This window comes from Castor canadensis, chromosome 8, assembly GCF_047511655.1.
Source record: "Castor canadensis chromosome 8, mCasCan1.hap1v2, whole genome shotgun sequence".
In the NCBI taxonomy this organism is placed as follows: domain Eukaryota; kingdom Metazoa; phylum Chordata; class Mammalia; order Rodentia; family Castoridae; genus Castor; species Castor canadensis.
This window is the reverse complement of record NC_133393.1, coordinates 92,571,441-92,591,789: the sequence shown is the minus strand read 5'-3', so window position 1 is coordinate 92,591,789 and position 20,349 is coordinate 92,571,441. Positions and strand designations below refer to the sequence as shown.

General features: G+C 35.3%; 2 pseudogenes; one reads left to right on the top strand and one right to left on the bottom strand.

The window, feature by feature from the left end:
- Nucleotides 1-3,245: 3,245 nt before the first annotated feature.
- On the top strand, nt 3,246-4,203 carry LOC141425921 (olfactory receptor 6C6-like; annotated as a pseudogene).
- A 14,832-nt stretch (nt 4,204-19,035) lies between these two features.
- LOC141425517 (olfactory receptor 6C6-like) lies at nt 19,036-19,979 on the bottom strand (annotated as a pseudogene).
- Between the last annotated feature and the right edge of the window lie 370 nt (nt 19,980-20,349).

Genomic DNA, 20,349 nt, shown 5'->3' with positions numbered 1-20,349 from the left:
GGGCCACTGTTATTACAAAAATGTATTATTTTATCCTAGATGATGAGATAGGAGAACTCTATATACGGTTGCCAACCAAATCATTTTTAAGTCATTATTTCTTCATCATATGCTTCTTCATCTGCCTGGACTCTCATGTCTCATCTATACATCACTTTATAGGATTCAACCAAAAGACCAAATACTCAGAAATTCCTTCTGTAAATTCCTACACTAGACATTGTGAATGTTAAATTGATCACATACTCTGTATTTTTCCTCCTGCAGATCATGCTGGCTTAAAATATATTCATGTCCTTAGTACATAAATTAGAAAATGAGCCAGGGGTACGTATTAGTCATAGGAGCATATTCTGTTTTCAAAGCATTTCCCTCATCACTTCTTTACCAAGATACTTATAAAATTCTATAATTTTAATCCTTCAATTTTTTCCTTAAACTCATTTACCTAAATTGAAAATATATCTATTTTCCTTTATCTTTCTTTTTACTTTTTATTTTGTTTCTCTATCTTAACAAATCCTAATCCTCTGTTTTTATAGCACTTCATTGTGAATTTCACATCACTAGATTCTACTTTCAAAGCCATAACTAGAAGAAAAACATTATTTTTGCTGTCTGTATCAGCATTATGAAACTGTTCATAATGTAATCATTTTGGAAGGAAGCATATCTGAGGTAATTGTCATCAAAGATGAAGGACTGGGGATTCTCAAAAGAAAAGCAAATAAACCGTTTTCTGCTTGGTACATGGAAATATCTGAATATCATATCATTAGCCATAAAACAAAATCACTCAAGAATCAGGTATGTTAAGCTTTGTTTCATTGAATGAAATAGTACTTGTGAATAAATTCTGATTATTGGTATGGGCTAAATTTGCTTGTTTCTTTATTATTTGAAATCATGGATGTATTTTAGTACAATTATAACAGTTTTCAGACTATGTCCTAGAATAAGAACACATTGATCTCATGTCCTAGGCTTTCAGTAGCTATTACATAATAGCAGACAGCAAGACTAATGTTCAGAACAGTCAGAAATAAGGTTGTTGGTTCCTCACTCTTAGCAGTATCTTGGCATTACCATATCAAGCAGGATACTGTTCCCACTGAGTGGAACTCTTTTCTGAGACACCAGAATGACTTGCTCCCTTACTACATTCAAGTCTTTGTTCAAATTTCACCTTTCCAAAAAAAGCACTCTGCCTATGTTGTATTACTTTCATTCCTTCTTTCTTTTTCCTATCTTACCTATTTAAAACATCTTAAACCATATTTACTTATATATAACTGATCTGAAATAAACTGCACATATTTTAAAGTATACACTTTGATGTTTACCAAACATATACACCTGTTAAATGATGGCCACAATCAAGAAAATGAGCATATACATCACCCCAAGAGTTTTTTTCATACCCATTTTTAATTCCTCCCAACCTTTTCTTTCCATCCCCAGCTAGCCATCAATGTGTTCTTTTAGTTTGTTTGCTTTTACGACTGTGGATAATTTTGCATTCTCTAGAACTTTTCCATAATGGAATTACACAAAATGTACTCTTAGGGGGGATATCTAGGTTTCTTTCCACTCTGAAAATCTGTTTTACATTAATTCATGTATTGTATATGTCAGCTGGTCATGGCTGAGAAATATCCATTATAGGGACATATCCGTTCACCTGTTGATATACTTGGACCATTTCCATTTGCTTGCTGTTACAAAGGAGGCTTCTATGAATACTCACGCACAAGTCTCTGTACAGCATGTGCTTTCATTTTTCTTGCGTAAATGTCCAGCAGTAGAATGGTTTGGTCACGTAATAGATGTATGTTTAACCTTTTAAGAAACTATCAAAGTGCTTCTCAGGTGGTCATAGCATTTCATGTTTCCTCCAGCAGTGTTGGAGACTTCTATTTGATTCTCATGATTATCACACAACCCATACCATTGTCAGCACTCAGCATGGTCAGCCTTTTTAATTTTTGACATTGTAGTAAGTAACACCGCATTGTGATTTTCATTTTCATTTTCCTGATGATTAACGATGTTGACCAGCTTTCCATGTGCTTATTTGCCATTCATATTTCTTCTCTGGTGAAGTGTCTATTCAACTGTTGGGCCAATTTTTAAACACTGATTTTTTTAATCACTGAATTTTGGTTATATATTTATATTCTTTATATATTCTGGATATAAGTTTGTTATAATATGATTTATAATTGCTTTCTTCTAGTTAATGGTTTGACTTTTTGTTTTCTCAACAGCACCTTTCAAAGAGAATAATTTTGGTCTTCTAGTTGTTCATATAAAAATCAATAGTCATTACATTTATAGGTTTATAATCTTGTTATAATTCCAAACTAAAGAATTAGTATGTGTCAAAGTATTCTAACATACAATGATTTTGTGTTACTAGCATAATTATCTATAAAACATTAATAAACATTGAATATCCTCACCAAAAACATCATTTTTCTGAATACAGCTTAAACATTAGTTATAACTGTTATTTTTAAATGGAGATATTTTTCCCATTCAGACAGGATATGAAATAGAGGATGGTAAAGGGAAACCATACAAGAGACACAGTGTTTATCATAGCAGGTACGACTTATGAGCCACCCTCCAAGTTGTGTTATCTTCCTGCTTTTCATTTACTTAATTAGCACTACTTCAGTCTGTTCATTACTACACTCAGCCAGGTGGATTCTCACTTTAAACACTCATTTACTTTTTCCTTTGGAGTTTTCCTTCTTATAAACTTCGTATACTATTACATATATCCCTAAATTGATAGTTCTGTGGCTACTAGGAATAACAAACAGGATTTCCTATAAACATGTTGTCTCTCAAGTGGGGACTTAATTGAAATATTAGGTAAGTTAAAAGTTAAGAAATATCAAACACTTGAACAGCCTATCGGGATAAGGCATTTGAAAGATGGTTCATAGATTAACACTAATCAGACTAAGGATCTACATTTCACAAATGTAATCTCCTTCCTGTAACTGGTAAACAGGACTTGCTCAACTCTGTACAAGTAACAATCTCTGCATTCTTATAAACACACAGAGAGTGGAGGATATGTTCATTGTGAGGAACTCTAGGATGATATGTGAAAATATTGGTGAATCCATAAGTTTCTGAATATGGAACTTTGTATGACTGTAAAGAAAGAAATGTCTGTTCTAACATGTGATACTAGTTTTTATTTTCTGTAGGTGTGATAGGACAAAAGAGAAATGAAGAATCAGTCAGTGGAGATAAAGTTTATTTTGGTTGGACTGACAGATGACCCTCGACTACAAATTGTGGTTTTCCTGTTTCTGTTTTTCAATTACATCTTGAGCCTGATGGGGAACTCAGTCATCATCCTGTTCACGCTGCTGGATCCCTGTCTCAAGACTCCAATGTATTTCTTCCTTCGAAATTTCTCCTTCTTAGAAATTTCATTCACAACAGTGAGCATCCCACGGTTCTTGATGAGCATTCTCACTGGAGACAAAATAATTTCCTATAATGGTTGTGCAACTCAAATATTCTTTTTTATTTTTAGGAGTTACTGAGTTTTATCTCTTGGCTGCTATGTCTTATGATCACTTTGTCACTATCTGCAAACCTCTGCATTACCCAATCATTATGAACAGTAAAGTGTGCTAGCAACTTTTGCTCAGCTCCTGGGTAACTGGATTTTAAACAATTTTGCCCCCTTTACTCTTGGCACTCAAGCTGGATTTCTGTGCATCCAAAATAATTGATCATTTCTTATGTGACACTTCTCCTGTCTTGCAGATCTCTTGCACAGATACACGTTTCATAGAATTGTTGGCTTTTGTCTTAGCTTTGATGACACTTGTCATCACGTTGTTTCTAGTGGTCCTCTCCTATACTTTCATCATCAAAGCCATTCTAAAATTTCCATCTGTTCAGCAAAGAACAAAGGCCTTTTACACCTGTTCCTCACACATGGATGTCATCTCCATTACTTATGGGAGTTGTGTCTTTATGTACATGAAACCATCTGCAAAGGAAAGGGTGACACTTGCTAAAGGTGTAGCTTTGCTGTATACCTCTGTGGCCCCTTTACTAAACCCTTTCATTTATACTCCAAGAAACCAGCAGGTAAAAGAAGCTTTCAAGCATATGCTTCAAATGTTTTGTTCTTTTCAAAATCAAGAGGTAAATTTTAGACATAAATAACATGCCATTGGAATATGAATGAAAAAAGTGAATACAATTGCCCATTACATTTGTTCTGATCTATGCCATTTTCCCCTTTAGTATTTACATCATATTAGCTTTATTAATATGATCTTTACTCTTCTTCCTGAGCAGCTCTTTCTAACCACTAGGTACAAACAGCATTCTTCAGTCAAGAGTATTAAAATCTATCTTTACCTAAAAATCTCTCCTCTCATAAATAATGGTTTTATGTCATGAATGATTTATAGAGTGAACCTTGCCAGATAGATTTAGTTTATTATTTTGATACCTGCATTTGGCATTTTCCCTTTATTCTGTATTGCTAAAATTCTCAGAGACAAACACAGAACATGACAAATGTTATATAACATCATTGAGGTTGTGATAGAAAAGAAGTAGAAAATCTGAGTAATTTTAAAGATCAAGGTAGTTTTTCAAGAGAGAGTATTGGTTATGAAAAACTTTGAAGAATGAGTAACAAAAAGAAAGATTGAAGGGTGCAATGAGGTATGACATGTGCAAAGGAATTGAGATTCTACTGGAAATTTTCTCCTACAGAGTTATGATAAATGAGAACATTTTATTTGTTAATATAACTAACTTGTGTTAGGTAAAAATAATTGAACTCCAAGATCATTCCAAATTATGTATATTCTGGTATTTGAAGACTAGAAATAAACCTATCATGAAAACATTTAACATGTAATTCATGTATATATTAGTTTGGTGAAATTTTATATATTAAATATAATTTTCAAATTATAATTTCCTAAACTTGCCTATGTTAATCTTCACCAAATTAATGACATATATCCTACCTTCAAGACATGTACAAATATGTACACCTCTAACCATAGAGAATATCATTATGAATTGTTTCCTTTGCCTCTCTTCAGTGATTCCCTATACCACTCCACCTCCATCTACCCTTCAATCAAAGTATCCATTGATGATCTTTTGTTGACTGTATATTACTCTTGCATTTTCTGGAATTTCATAAAAGAGAAATCACACAAAGTTGGAATTTTGTCTGGCTTCAATATAATAATGTATGTTCTCCCATGTTGTTTTCTGTGTCTATACTTGCTTTCATGTGTAGGCTGTGTTTATTAACATGCCTACTTTGCTTTTGTCAGCTTTCCTTCCGTTATTCTCATTCTTTGGTATTTCATTCTCAGAGGAATCTCTCCATAAGACTGGATCATTTCCTTTGATCTGTGTGAGAAATAAGTACATTTAAATGGTGATCCCTGGCAGTCTCTATCCTTCCACAATGTTTTTTGAAATAAACTGTGTGCCAAACTGGAATTAGTAGGGAGAGGATATCCTCAGATGTCTTGGGAATTTTATTCCTTGGTTCATATTCTCCAGAGAGATGGGCTAAATAAATTATCCCTATTGATAAGAAGAAGGATTCCTGCGAAAGAGCACATTCCACATTCTGTTGCTCCCTTTAGGTCTCACCTCAGCTGAATTCACTTGATCTACTTGATTTTGTATGCAACAGGCTCTAATGCTCAAATTACATTTGAATAGCTGAGGTAGCCAAGGTCTGAATGTTGCTGAAAGAAAGTTGAGGAAGCTAATACTAAAGTATTAGGTTGGAGCCCTACTGAGTAGGTGCAGGAAATATTAGTGGGAGTGGCCTTTAATTTTGGTAATTTCTGAGAGTGTCTAACCAATAGTCTTAGCAGTAAGTTAAGTTTTCATACATTTAATCAAAAGCTTCTATGGTTGTCACATTAGTTCACCAACTTGACTACAAAGGCATCTGTAGAACAATAGTGTCTCCTCCTCCTACTACTTACAAGTTTATACAAAATCCTCTATTTGAAAATTATAAATTAGGGCTATAAAGAGGTGACTTCTAAGAAATGGCCTCCAACCTTCTGCTCCTCTGTTAGAAAGACAAATAGACTAGTCCTCTGTTAGTTAACCTGGCAACATACAATTTAATGCAGATTAAAAAAAAAGAAAAAACAACCATTATCTCAGAAATTGCAAATTAATGCTTCTATTACTGCTTCTACTCAAGAGTGATGCCAGATGCAACACAGGCTACTCCAGATGCACCTGCACACCCATGTTTATTGCAGCATTAGTCACAACAGCCAAGTTATGGAAACAGCCAAGATACCCCACTACTGACAAACAGATTAAGAAATGTGGTATTTATATACAATGGAATTTTACTCAGCAATGAAAAAAATGAAATCTTCATTTGCAAGTAAATGGATGGAACTGGAGAATATCATTCTGAGCAAGGTTAGCCAGGGTCAGAAGACCAAAAATCATATGTTCTCCCTCATATTCAGACTTTAGATCTAGGGCAAATACAACATTATGGTTGGACTTGGGTCACATGATAAGGCGAAAGCACACATGGGAGGTAGGGGCATAGCTATGGAACCCAAAACATGAAAGTATTTGATGTCCCCACTACAGAGGAACTAATACAGAAACCTTAAAGTGACAGAGGTCAATATGAGAAGGGGATCAGGAAGTAGTCAAAAGGATAGTTAGAGATGAATCAACTTGGGATGTAACACATGGAAGCAACACTAGGAGTCTCTCTGTCCAATGATCCTCATCTTAACTAGCAAAAATGCTTTGTCTTGCTTATTATTGCATATGTTTTCTCTTCAACAAAATTAGAGATAAGGGCAGAACAGATTCTGCTGTAAGTGAGAGGGGGTGGGGATGAGAGGAGGGGATGGGGGATGGGGGAAGAAATGACCCAAACAATGTATGCACATGTGAATAAATGAATAAAAAAATGATGCCAGCATTGGGAATAAGTTGGGACAATTCCTAATAAATATGAATGTTTACATTCATAAAATCCTTTCATGTTATTCCAGACCCCTTTGATACTCTGTGTAGAAAACATGGTTCTAACAGGGCTATAATTTAGTCTGATGGAGGAAAGAAATTAGAATAAAGAATAGCAAATGTAAGAAAATAGATAATGTGAAGATTTTAATTTTGCTGAAGAAAAACAGGCATAGATATTAAGACCTATATTTGTTCCAGGAAGAACAAGACCTCTACTTTAGTTCTTCTCAACAAACTCTTTTTACTCAGCAAACCTCATACCTTAGGAAGAAACCATTTTCATATGTTCATTCATGCATTCATTGACTCACCAAATGGAACTCTAAGAATTTTTAACATCTATAGAAGATGACACAACAGACATGATCTTGAAAGCGAAATATTTGTAGTTACATTGATTAGAGTGTGCTCTATACAAAAAATTGTATTACTGCAAGCATGTATTTGACTATTAAGATATATAATCAAGGTTCCTAAGTATTTAGTGAGCCTGTGAGGGTTTACTTTGTAAACTATTTCTTCCTACCTTTTACAACATTAAAGCAGTCAAAATCCATTAACCATAATGAATTAAACTTTCAACAATCTGAAAATTAAAGATCCATCCTAGATCAGGAAGGCATTGTTAAGACCAAGAGGACTTGGCATTCTGGGTAAATGTTTTGCTTTTCTGTATGTATTACAGACTGTGGCCAGGTTTATTTAAGATTATTATACTTACACTAATAATACCCTTAAACATGAATAAAATGATCCAATGGAGGATTGTTCTATTAATTATCTTTACAATAATACCACTTTATGGGGAATTGAAATACTTAAGATGAAGCTTTCAGAAGGAATTGAAAAGAGTAGATTGAAGATAACAAACATTTGAACAATCTGAGAAACTGTTCTGAAACATTTAATAATAATAAAACAATAATGATGATGATGCTTGGAGTTATAAATAAAAATCACTAACATTTGAATGATAAATGAGAATAATTTCATGTTGCCCAGGAATGGCTGCAGAATTCCAAAATACAAGGGATAGCATATCAGATTCTAAATATGGTCATCTAAGATGTAGAACCATTGACCTATATTTACAAAGGAGAAGGAATAGAGAAATGATGAGGTTCTACCACCTTCCTGATGTCAAGTTAATGGAAGAAATACCTGCACAAGAAAATGTATGTAATTCAGCTGACTGAATAATTAAATGCACAGATGCACACTAGTGTTGCCAGAGAAGACAAGTGTGAGGTTTTCCTAAGACAGAATTATTCAATATAGATTTGCTAGGTAGAAAAGGAAATGGAGTTAAAACTGTCATTGAGAAATATACTTTATATTGGCTAATGATTTTAACTGACACTGTATTTGAAATAGCACAAGTTTTTTTTTGTTGTTGTTAATAAGAAAATTTTAGAAAATAGTTGGGGCATATGCTTATATGCAATATTCCTTTACCATGATGATTCATTTGGTGTCAATACACCTCTAAAAGCTTTACTTAGGTTTGGTATACAATAAAATGCATACGTTTAAAGTATACCATGTGATAAGCTTTGACATACATAAAAGATTCTTATTTTCTGAGAATTATATGAAGCTGAACCATTATCACATTAAAAAGTAACAGGTCCATCACTACCAAAAGCTTCCTAATACAACATTATAATCCTTGCTTATTATAGTAGTCTCACCATCCTTCATGGATGAAATTACTGCTTTATGTCCCTATAGATTATTTTCCATTTTCTAGAATAATACATTAATGGAATAATCCAATATTTTTTAGCTAAGCTTCTTTTATACAGCCTAACTATTTTGTTATTCAACCATGCTACTGCCTGTATTGTTAATATGTTTCTTATTCTTACCAGTACTACATTACCACTTCACCAAAACTTATTTATCTGTTGATGTATATTAGTTGTGTTCTGTTGTTGATTGACATGAAAAAAGCTGTTCTTAACATTTGAAAACAAATTTTCATGTGGATTAAGTATGCAGGAATGCAATGGCTTGGTTCTATGGAGGGGACAGTGGAGTAGGGCAAGAAGTTCTTATAATTACATTAATTGGTTATCAAAATACTCCAATTCAATAAACTACTGTTGTTGATCAGTTATTTAAAACCATACAGCATGATTCATAATGTTCAACACAGATAAAATTATTAGGAAGAGTACCAGTGGATTTTATGTTTATTTAATTTTCAAGATGAACATTTGATTCTGTGCTTATAAGCAAAATATAAAAATTAGTATATCATATGTCATCAACTTTATATTATTATGTTGTCATAAATATTACTTCATAATTTTCTTGCAATAAAGTATAAAAACTAAGTAATAAAGACATTGAAAATAGGGCTGGGTGTGGCTTACAAGATAGAGAATTTACTTGGCAATTAGAAGGCCCTGAGTTTAAATCATAATATATTAAAAAAATAGATCACTAAAGAAATTGGACAAGAGAGGATCCAAGATAGAGACTGGGACACAGCTGTAGACTGTGTGAGCTCTGTGAATCAGGGACCTTGCTGAGATGCTGGAGGCACACTTAGCTCAGAGAAAGCTGAAACTTCTGCACTCTGAACCCATAGCTAGTGGAAGGCTTCTCCAGGCCATGATTTACTAAAAGAACAGCCAGCCTGCCAAGCCCCTGCAACATAGGCCCTCGGCCTGCCAAAACCCAGCTCAGTGGCCCACTACTTCTCTGCTCTGCCAGGCCCCTGCCCCATAAGTCCGCCAGGTCCCCACTATGAATGCCCACTGGATGTCCAGTCCTCTGGGCCCCCACTACAAAGGCCTGCCACGTTCCTGCCTGATCTCCACTCCACTAGCCCCTGCCCTGCAGGCCCAACAAGCCCCCACTTTGCAGGCCCACAGGTCCACTGCTCTGACAGGCCCCGGAGACACAGGCCTGCTGGATCTCCAATCTGCTGGGCCTCCACCCCACAGGCTAGCCAGATAGCTGCTCCACAAGACCCCCGCATGGCAGGTTGGCCAAATCTCTGCTCTTCCATGTTCCACCCTGCAGGCCTGCTGGACCCCACCTACCTGCTGCCCACCACAGGAGGGCTCAAAACCTGCCTAAGAAACACAGACAGGACTGGATGCTGAGGAAGTAACACCAGAACAACAAATACTGTAATTCTACTGCTCCAGAAATGGTGATATTTTATTTATTTATTTATTTTCTCCTTTCTTTGAGGGTTTGGCTGTCTGGGTTGCTCTTTGATCATCCACCAACTCTCCCTGTTGTTTTCTTTGGCTCTCCATTTTTTTTCTTTCTTTTCTCATTCTCTTTTTTCTCCTTCTTTCTTGATTTTGCATTCAATACAATAGTATTACTATTGTAATTAAGCTAATACTAAATTACACATAGTCCAGGGACAGAAATGGTACATAGTGGAAATATGGGAAGACAAAAAACGAATGGAAACCATTCTCCCCCCAAAATAAATTAACACAGGATTCCTGTGAAAGGGATATGCAAGAACTCACTGACTCCATCAAAAGATCAAACATGAGAATCATGGGCATTGAGGAAGTTGAAGAGGTGCAAGCAAAAGGAATGTGTAATATATTCAACAAAATGATAGCAGAACATTTCCCAAATCTAGAGAAAACTATGCCCATTCAGGTACAGGAAGTCTCCAGAACACCAAACAGACCTAACAAAATAGAACTAACTCACAGCATATTATCATTAAATCAACAAGTACAGAGACTAGAGAAAGAATATTGAAAGCTGTAAGAAAGAAAAAACAAATAACATACAAAGGTAAACCCACAAAATCACAGCAGATTTCTCAATAGAAACCTTAAAAGCAAGAAGAGCATGGAGCAAGGTATTCTGGGCACTGAATGAAAATAACGTCAACCCTACGATAGCCTACCCATCAAAATTATCATTCAAAACAGATGGAGCAATAAAAGTCTTCCATGATAAGCAGAAACTAAAACAATATACGACCACCACATCACCACTACAAAATATTCTCCAAAGAATTGTGCACAGAGAAAGTGAAATCAAACAAAACCATGAAAGGAAAGGCAGTACCAAACCACAAGAGAAGAAAAGGCAAGAAAGTAGAGTAACATGGATTCAGCTTCACACAATCAAACCCTTACACAACAAAGACAACTAAATGACAGGAATCACCACATACCCATCAATACTAACACTGAATATTAATGGCACTGAATATTAATAGACACCATTTGCCAAACTGGATTACAAAAGGAAGATTCAATAATAAGCTGCCTAACGGAGACCCATCTCATTACAGAAACAAGCACTGGCTGAGGGTGAAACCTGGAAGAAGATGTACCAAGCCAATAGCCCCCAAAACAGGCAGGGGTAGCAATACTTATCTTAGACAATGTAGACTTCAAAATTACATTGATCAAATGAGATAAAGAAGCACACTCCATACTAATAATATCAACCTATATGCACCCAACACCAATGCACTCAATTTCATCAAACACTCTGAAGGTCCTAAAAAAAATATATAAACTCCAACAGTGGTAGTGGGAGACCTTAATACCCCCTTATCGCCAATAGATAGGTCATCCAAACAAAAAATAAATAAAGAAATCCTAGAACTGAATCACACAATAGATCAAATGAACTTAGCTGATGTCTACAGAATATTTTATCCAACTTCTGCACAATATACATTCTTCTCAGCAGCTCATGGAAACTTTTCCAAAATTGATCATATCTTAGGGCACAAAACAAGCCTCAGCAAATATAAGAAAATAGAAATAATCCCACGCATTCTATATCTGACCATAATGCATTAAAACTAGAAATCAATAACAAAAACAGCAATAAAAAACATGCAAACAATTAGAAGCTGAACACCACATTGCTCAATGATCAATGGGTCATTGATGAAATAAAAGAGGAAATTAAAAGTTTCCTGGAAGTTAATGAAAATGAAAACATTACCGACCAGAACCTATGGGACACAGCAAAGGCAGTCCTCAGAGGAAAGTCTATAGTAAAGAGTGGATATATTAAAAGGTCAGAAAGATCTCAAATCAATGATCTAATACTACAGCTCAAACTCTTAGAAAAACAAGAACAAACAAATCCCAAAAAAGTAGAAGGAGAGAAATAATAAAAAATAAGGGTTGAAATTAGTGAGCTAGAAACAAACTAACAAACAAATGAAAAACCATACAAAGAATCAATGGAACAAAAAGCTGGTTTATTGAAAAAATAAATAAGATTGACAAACCCCTACAAACCTGACTAAAATGAGGAGAGAAAAAACCCAAATCAGTAAAATCAGAAATGCAAAAAAGGAAATAACAATCACCACAGAAATCATCAGAAACTACTTTGAGAGCCTATACTCTAATAAATTTGAAAATTTTGAAGAAATGGACACATTTCTAGATGCTTACGACCATCCAAAACTGAACCAAGAAGATATGAATCACTTGAATAGATCTATAACACAAAATGAAATTGAAGCAGCAATCAGGAGTCTCCCAAAAAAGAAAAGTCCAGGACCTGGTGGATTCACTGCTGAATTGTATCAGATGTTTCAAAAAGAACTAATACCAACCCTCCTTAAATTGTTCAATGAAATAGAAAGAGAAGGAATACTGCCTAACTCATTTTATGAAGCCAATATTACACTCATTCCAAAACCAGACAAAGACACCTCCAAACAGGAAAACTATAGGCCAGTTTCCTTAATGAATATCCATGAAAAAATCCTCAATAAAATAATGGCAAACTGAATCCAACAACACATCAGAAAGATCCTACAGCACGACCAAGTTGACTTCATCCCAGGGAGGCAGGGGTGGTTCAACATAGGCAAATCTGTAAATGTAATACAGCACGTTAGCAGAAACAAAGACAAAAAACACTTGATCATCTCAATAGATGCAGAAAAAGCCTTTGACAAGATCCAACACCACTTCATGATAAAACTCAAGAAATCTAGGAATAGAAGGAATGTACCTCAACATTGTAAAGGCTATATATGACAAACCTATAGCCAACATCATACTTAATGGTGAAAAACTTAAACCATTTCCCCTAAAATCAGGAATGAGATATGGGTGCCCACTATCCCCATTCCTATTCAACATAGCACTGGAATTTCTAGCCTGAGCAATTAGGACAGAAGTAAAAGGAATACAAATAGGTAAAGAAATTGTCAAAATATCCTTATTTGCAGACAGTATGATCCTATACCTCAAAGACCCAAAAAACTCTACGCAAAAACTCTTAGACAACATGAACAGCTATAGCAATGTAGCAGGATACAAAAATCAACTTTCAAAAATCATTAGCTTTTCTATACACCGACAACAAACAAACTGAGAAGGAGTACATGGAAACAATTCTATTCATAATAGCCTCAAAAAAAAAATGAAATACCTAGGAGTAAACTTAACAAACAATGTGAATGACCTCTACAAGGAGCATTACAAACTCCTGAAGAAAGAGACCAAGGAAGACTACAGAAGATGAAAAGATCTCCCATGCTCATGGATTCGTAGAATCAACATAGTAAAAATAGCTATGCTACCAAAAGCAATCTACATGTTTAATGCCATTCCCATCAAAATCCCAATGACTTTCATCATAGAGATTGACCAATCTACCTTAAAATTCATTTGGAAGCACAAGAGACCGTGAAGAGCCATGGCAATACTCTGCAAAAAAAACAATGCTGCAGGTATCACAATACTCGACCTCAAACTATATTACAAAGCAATAGCAATAAAAACAGCATGGTACTGGCACAAAAACAGACATGAAGACCAGTGGAACAGAATAGAAGACCCGGATATGAATCCACACAACTATGCCCACGTATTTTTGACAAAGGCGCTAAAAATATACAATGGAGAAAAGACAGCCTCTTCAACAAAAGTTGTTGGGAAAAGTGGTTAGTCATCTGCAAAAAACTGAATCTAGATCTATGTTTATCACCCTCTACTAGTATCAACTCAAAATGGATCAAGGAACTTAATATCAGACCCCAAACTCTAATGTTGGTACAGGAAAGAGTAGGAAACACTTTGGAAGTAATAGGTATATGCAAGGACTTTCTGAATAGAACCCCAGCAGCTCAGCAACTAAGAAAAAGGATAGACAAATGAGACTTCATAAAATTTAAAAAACTTCTGCACAACAAAAGAAATGGTCTCTAAACTGAAGAATCCACCCACAGATTGGGAGAAAATAGTTGCCAGCTATACATGAGACAAAGGACTTATAACCAGAATCGACAGGGAACTTAAGAAACTAAACTCTCCTAAAATCAAAGAACCAATAAAGAAATGGGCAACTGAACTAAACAGAACTTTCTCAAAAAAAGAAATTCAAATGGTCAAAAAACACATGAAAAAATGCTCATCATCTCTACCCAGAAAGGAAATGCAAATCAAAACCACACTAAGATTCCACCTCACTCCTGTTAGAATAGCCATCATCAAAAACACCACCACCAATATGTGTTGGAGAGCATGTGGGGAATTAGGAACTCTGGTACACTGCTGGTGGAATGAAAGTTGGTTCAACCACTGTGGAATAAAATGTGGAGGCTTCTTAAAAACCTAAACATAGATCTGCCATATGATCCAGTAATCCCACTCCTGGGGATATATCCAAGGGAATGCAATACAGGTTACTCCAGAGGCACCTGCACACCCATGTTTATTGCAGCACTATTCACGATAGCCAAGTTAAGGAAGCCACCAAGATGCACCACTATTAATGAATGGATCAAAAATATGTGGTATTTATACACAATGGAATTTGACTCAGTCATGAAGAAGAATGAAATCTTATCATTTGCAGGTAAATGGATGGAACTGGAGAACATCATTCTGAGCAAGGTTAGTCAGGCTCAGAAGACCAAAAATCGTATGTTCTCCACAATATGCAGACTTTATAACTAGGGCAAATGCAGCAATGTGATTGGACTTGGATCACATGACAAGGGAAGAACAAATGTGGGAGATATGGAACTAGTTAGATAACCCAAAACATGAAAGAGTTTGATGTTCCCACTCCAGAGGAACAAATACAGAATCCTTAAAGTGACAAGTCAACATAGAGATGGGGATCAGGACCCACTGTAAAGATCAGTTAGACATGAACAAATACAGAAACCTTAAAGTGACAAGTCAACATAGAGATGGGGATCAGGACCCACTGTAAAGATCAGTTAGATATGAACAAATACAGAAACCTTAAAGTGACAAGTCAACATAGAGATGGGGATCAGGACCCACTGTAAAGATCAGTTAGACATGAATCAACTTGGGTTGTAACATATTTGTACATGAAAGAAATGCTAGGAATCTCTCTGTATAGCTATCCTTCACTCAAGTAGCAAAAATGCTTTGTTTTCCATATTATGCTATGTCTTTTCTTCCACAAAATTAGAAACAAGTGCAGAACATGTTCTGCCTGGAAGTGAAGGGGGGGAGGAGGGGAAGGAGGGAGGGGGAGGAGGGGAGGGGGGCAAGGGGGAGAAATAACCCAAACAATGTATGCACATGTGAGTGAATGAATAATTTAAAAAAACTGCAGCACACAAAAAAATGAAATTGAACATAAATTATGATTTAATATTAATTTTTGTCTATAGTGCATGAAATCAGAGGACCAATGAAGAGATGATGATACTATTCATATGTCAATAAAAATCCAAATTAGTTTATTAATGCACGCAAAAATTTTCAAAATGTGGTAATGACAATGATAAGGAAATGAAGATCATGAGAAAAAAGAAGATATGTTAATAGTCTTAGCATTGCCAGGCACCAGTGGATCACGCCTGTAATCCTAACTACTCAGGAGGCAGAGATCAGGAGGATCACAGTTCAAAGCCAGCCTGAATGAACAGTTGTGAGACCCTCTCTTGAGGAAAAACCCATCATAAGAAAGGGTTGGCAGAGTAGCTCAATGTGTGTGTCCTGAGTTCAAACTCCAGTACCACAAAAAAAGAAAAAATAGTCTTAATAGAGAAAATCCTGTATCACTAAACACTTACATGGTTTGAGATTATGTCTCCTGGGTTACCTTAGAAGAAGTGTGAATATATGAAAGAACATTTTCATACAGAAAATCAAAAGATGCTATAATTTTACATTATGAAAATCTAGATTTTCATAATAGAGAAGGGATTTGCACAAAAAATGAGGAATTAATGCAAATAAAAAAATTATGCTTTTTCAGACACTAAAAATTTTTAACTCGTAGTCAGACTCCAATATCTCTCTCCTTTCCACTCCTCTCCTCTCTCTCCTCATCTCCTTTTCTCTTCTCTATTTTCCTCTTCCCTTCCCTCCCCTGCCCATCCCTCTCCTCCTCCTGTCCCCTCACCTCCTCTCCTCTTCTCTCCTCTTCTCTGTGTGTGTCACTGTCATCTCATTTTATCCAGATGAAGAAATGGCATATAATAATCAAATTACAATTTAAAAGCAAACTGTTACTCTACAGAATATGAAAGAATTGTCCTAATTGAAAAGAAAAATGCTAATTGTCAGAATTGCTGCACACTGTAGAATAAAATGACTGAGTTGAAAAGAATTATTGATCTGAATTGCATGCACTTCTGTGCTCATACTTGGAGTGCATTCATACTAGTTGAAAATGTGCAATTGTATATAAACTTACCAAGGACCTGACACTGCAACTCTCTTATTTAACTATTTAATAAACAATTCTTGATAGAGTTGCTGGGAAAGTGAGCAGATTATGTTGCTGAGCCTGAGATATGAGAACTATCATTCACAGTTGCACTCTAAACAGAGTGAGGATACTGTGTAGGAGAAACTTCAAATATCTGGCAATGGTAGGGTAGGGCAGGAAGCTCTTATAATTGTATTATATTAATTAGTTAATAAAATACTCCAATTCAATAAACTACTGTTGTTGATCAGTTATTTAAAACTGTATACCATAATTCATCATGTTCAACTCATATAAGATTCCTTGCTTTGGCTTTATGAAGGGCATATAATCAAATATTTCTAAACTTTTGCATCTCTAGGTATTTGTTACACCAAACCGGGACCCCAGGAAATCTTGAAGCTGAGGGAAATAGGGATAACCTGTAAGGGAGAGTGGAGTGGGCAATTGGGGTAAAAAGATGACATGGCAACATTTCCCTAAGGGTTAAGTGGATGACTTAAGGGACTGAAAACAAAAGGAAAAAATTGAATGATTAGAACCGAAACTAAAACTCCATATATATATGTATATATATCAATCCAGAGAAGAAGCAGAAAATGATTACAACAGTAAATCATCCTAAAATGTCTGTATCTTGTTCCATCTTTATTCATTATAGAATGCTTATGTGGACTGGTTAATCTGTTCTTTAGATAACTACTAATTTAGGTAATTTGTCTGTGCCTGAAAAGATTTATGAGACAATTACAAATACTTTCTTTAAAACAATTTAACTGTATATGTTGGGGTGGGAATGGTGAATTAAACCAGTTACAACCAATTTATCATCTTCATAATCTGAAAGTGTAATTACATCTCTAACTCCTAATTATCTCTGACTCTATTATTGTATACTGGACCTGCTGTAAGATTTATTTACTCAGCTTCAAAATTTACAGATAGTTTAAAGCAACAGCCTATTCTTAATGCCCTGGATTCTAAAATAGCTTACTCTCAGTCTTAGAGTAATCCCCCTAAAATAAGAGATGAAATATGGAAGTTTCTCTCTTTTAAATACTTTCAATAACTTCTTTAATTGAAAGTGTCAAGTAGAAACTATGCACTCAGAAGAACCCAAGGTGCATATTAAACATCGGTATATTGACTGTATCTCAGACATCTTCACTCAGAAGTTCTAGGAATAATAACTTGGAACACCACAAAGAAATAATCTAAATACCTTGATTTGATTATTGCATAATGTGTATTTGCATTGAATAACATGCTGCACTGCTGCCATTAAACATATATATAATTGCTGTGCATCATTTTTAAAAAGGAAAAATAAATTAAAATGTAAGCTTATCTAAGATATTCATATAACAGAATATTTGACAAGAACTAATACAGTAGGGTTAAGTCTAAAACATTATTCTGATATTAAGTCCCTTTGTGTGTTGGTCCTTCCAGCTCTCCAGACAGACTGTTGCCTCTATCTATATTATCACATAAGTTATTGTACTACATTCTTCAATACTTCAGAAATTTAAGTGTTATCCTTTACTGAGGACTAAAAACTCACAATCAGATATGAATATGTGGTTGAACAAGAGGTTCAGGTTACATTTCTACTATGTTATATAAGGAGAAACTAAAGCATGAAAAGTTGGAATAATCTATACCAAGAGAAATATATGGTAAAGTGTTTACTAAACCTAGTTCAAGATCTCAAAGCCACTGCTAGCCATTAGCTGTACCCTTTCAAATGCATTCCCCTGAGTAATTTGCACATGGTTGTGCCTCACTCTTCTGTTCTTGTGCATATTTTATTGTATTCTCCAAAATTTTCTTTGAAGTTCCACCAAAGTCATCCCACATGGTTCATAATATTAGTGTACACCATGTCTTACCACATACAGCATAGCAATACTTGGTTTGTGTGTTTGTGTCCTTTAGGCAATGAAAACTTCTTAAAGGTAAATATTGAGCCTCTTGCAATGTCAGAAATAAGATAGATGTACAACAATGCATGATAACTTGACAAGATGCATTCAGCAGCTTACATTTATACAAAGTTTATTTTACACAAAACCATAGTTTTTAGAAGTTGATACACAATAAGGAATTGTTAGTTAACATTTAGATTGAAAGAAGTTATCATAGTAGAGTGAAATAGTTCATGAGAAAGGGTACAATGTAGGGTGGATCTGAATTACAAGACTGTTCAAGAAAATATTCTATATGATGCAACTGGTGAGGCAGAAGAAAGATCATAAAAATGTGTGAACAGGATTTTCAGTTTTTAAATTTAAGCTTCTAATTCATGCCACATACTCAAAATTTGGTTTTTGTATAATACAAAATCTTTTGTAGTATGTCCTGGAAAACTACTTTCATCTACTGGTTCCTGAGAGTGTAAATGAAGGGACATAGTAAATGGGCAATTTAGGTGTAGAGCAAAGCTACACCTTTGAATACAATCACTTTTTCTTTTGCAGATGGTTTAATGTACATAAAGATATAGCTACCATATGTCAACGAGACAACAATTGTGTGGGAAGAACAGGTGGAGAAAGCTTTGGTCCTTTGCTATGCAGAAGGGAATTCCAGAGTAGTCTTAATGATGCAAATGTATGAAAGAATCACTAATACCAATGTGATCACAAGTGTCACCACAGCTGGGATAAGGGACATCATTTCTAGGACATGTGTATCTGTACAAGAGATTTGCAAAATAGGAGATATTTCACACATGAAGTGGTCAATTGCCTTAGAAGCACAGAACTCCAGCTTGATTCCTATGACAACAGGGGGAAAGATGATCAAGGACCCAGTTACCCAGGAGCTCAGGACAAGCTGGTGGCACACTTTGCTGTTCATAACAATTGGCTAATGCAGAGGTCAACAGACAGCCACATAGCGATCACAGGACATGGCAGCCAGTAGGTAAAACTTGGTAACTCCCAGTAAAAGGAAAAAAATAACTGAGCTGCACAACTATTGTAAGAAATGGTTTTGTCTCCAGTCACGATGGTTATCAAGAATCTGGGAATGCACACAGTTGTGAATATGATTTCTAAACTGGAGAAATTACAAAGAAAGCAGTACATTGGAGTCTTGAGGCGAGAGTCCAGCAGAGTGAGGAGGATAATGATTCAATTCCTCACCAGGCTCAAGGTATAGTTGAGAAATAGAAACAGAAAAATCACAACTTGCACTGGTGGGTCATCTGTCAATCCTAAGAGAATGAACTCTATTGCCTTTGACTGATTCTTCATTTCTCTTTTGCAAGCCTAACCAGAGACACATGGGGAAAGGAGAAAAACTGAAATATCTTAATTGTACTAACATATATTCATAAACACTGAGGCAAAAAGAGGGATATATGACCAAATGTATGCACTTACAAATAATTTTTGTAGCCTAAAAGTTCAAATGATACATAATTACATGCCACAGGTTAATTAAAAATTCTGTCTATTCTGTTCTCTTTAACCTTCCCCACAAATTTTCCTGGCAACTTGAAAAATCTATATTTTGGGTTTAAAGGCATTAAATTCCACAATACTCTTTTTTTCAGTACTGGTGATTTAACTCAAACCTCACACTTGCTAGTCTAGCACTCTACCACTTGAACCATGACCTACA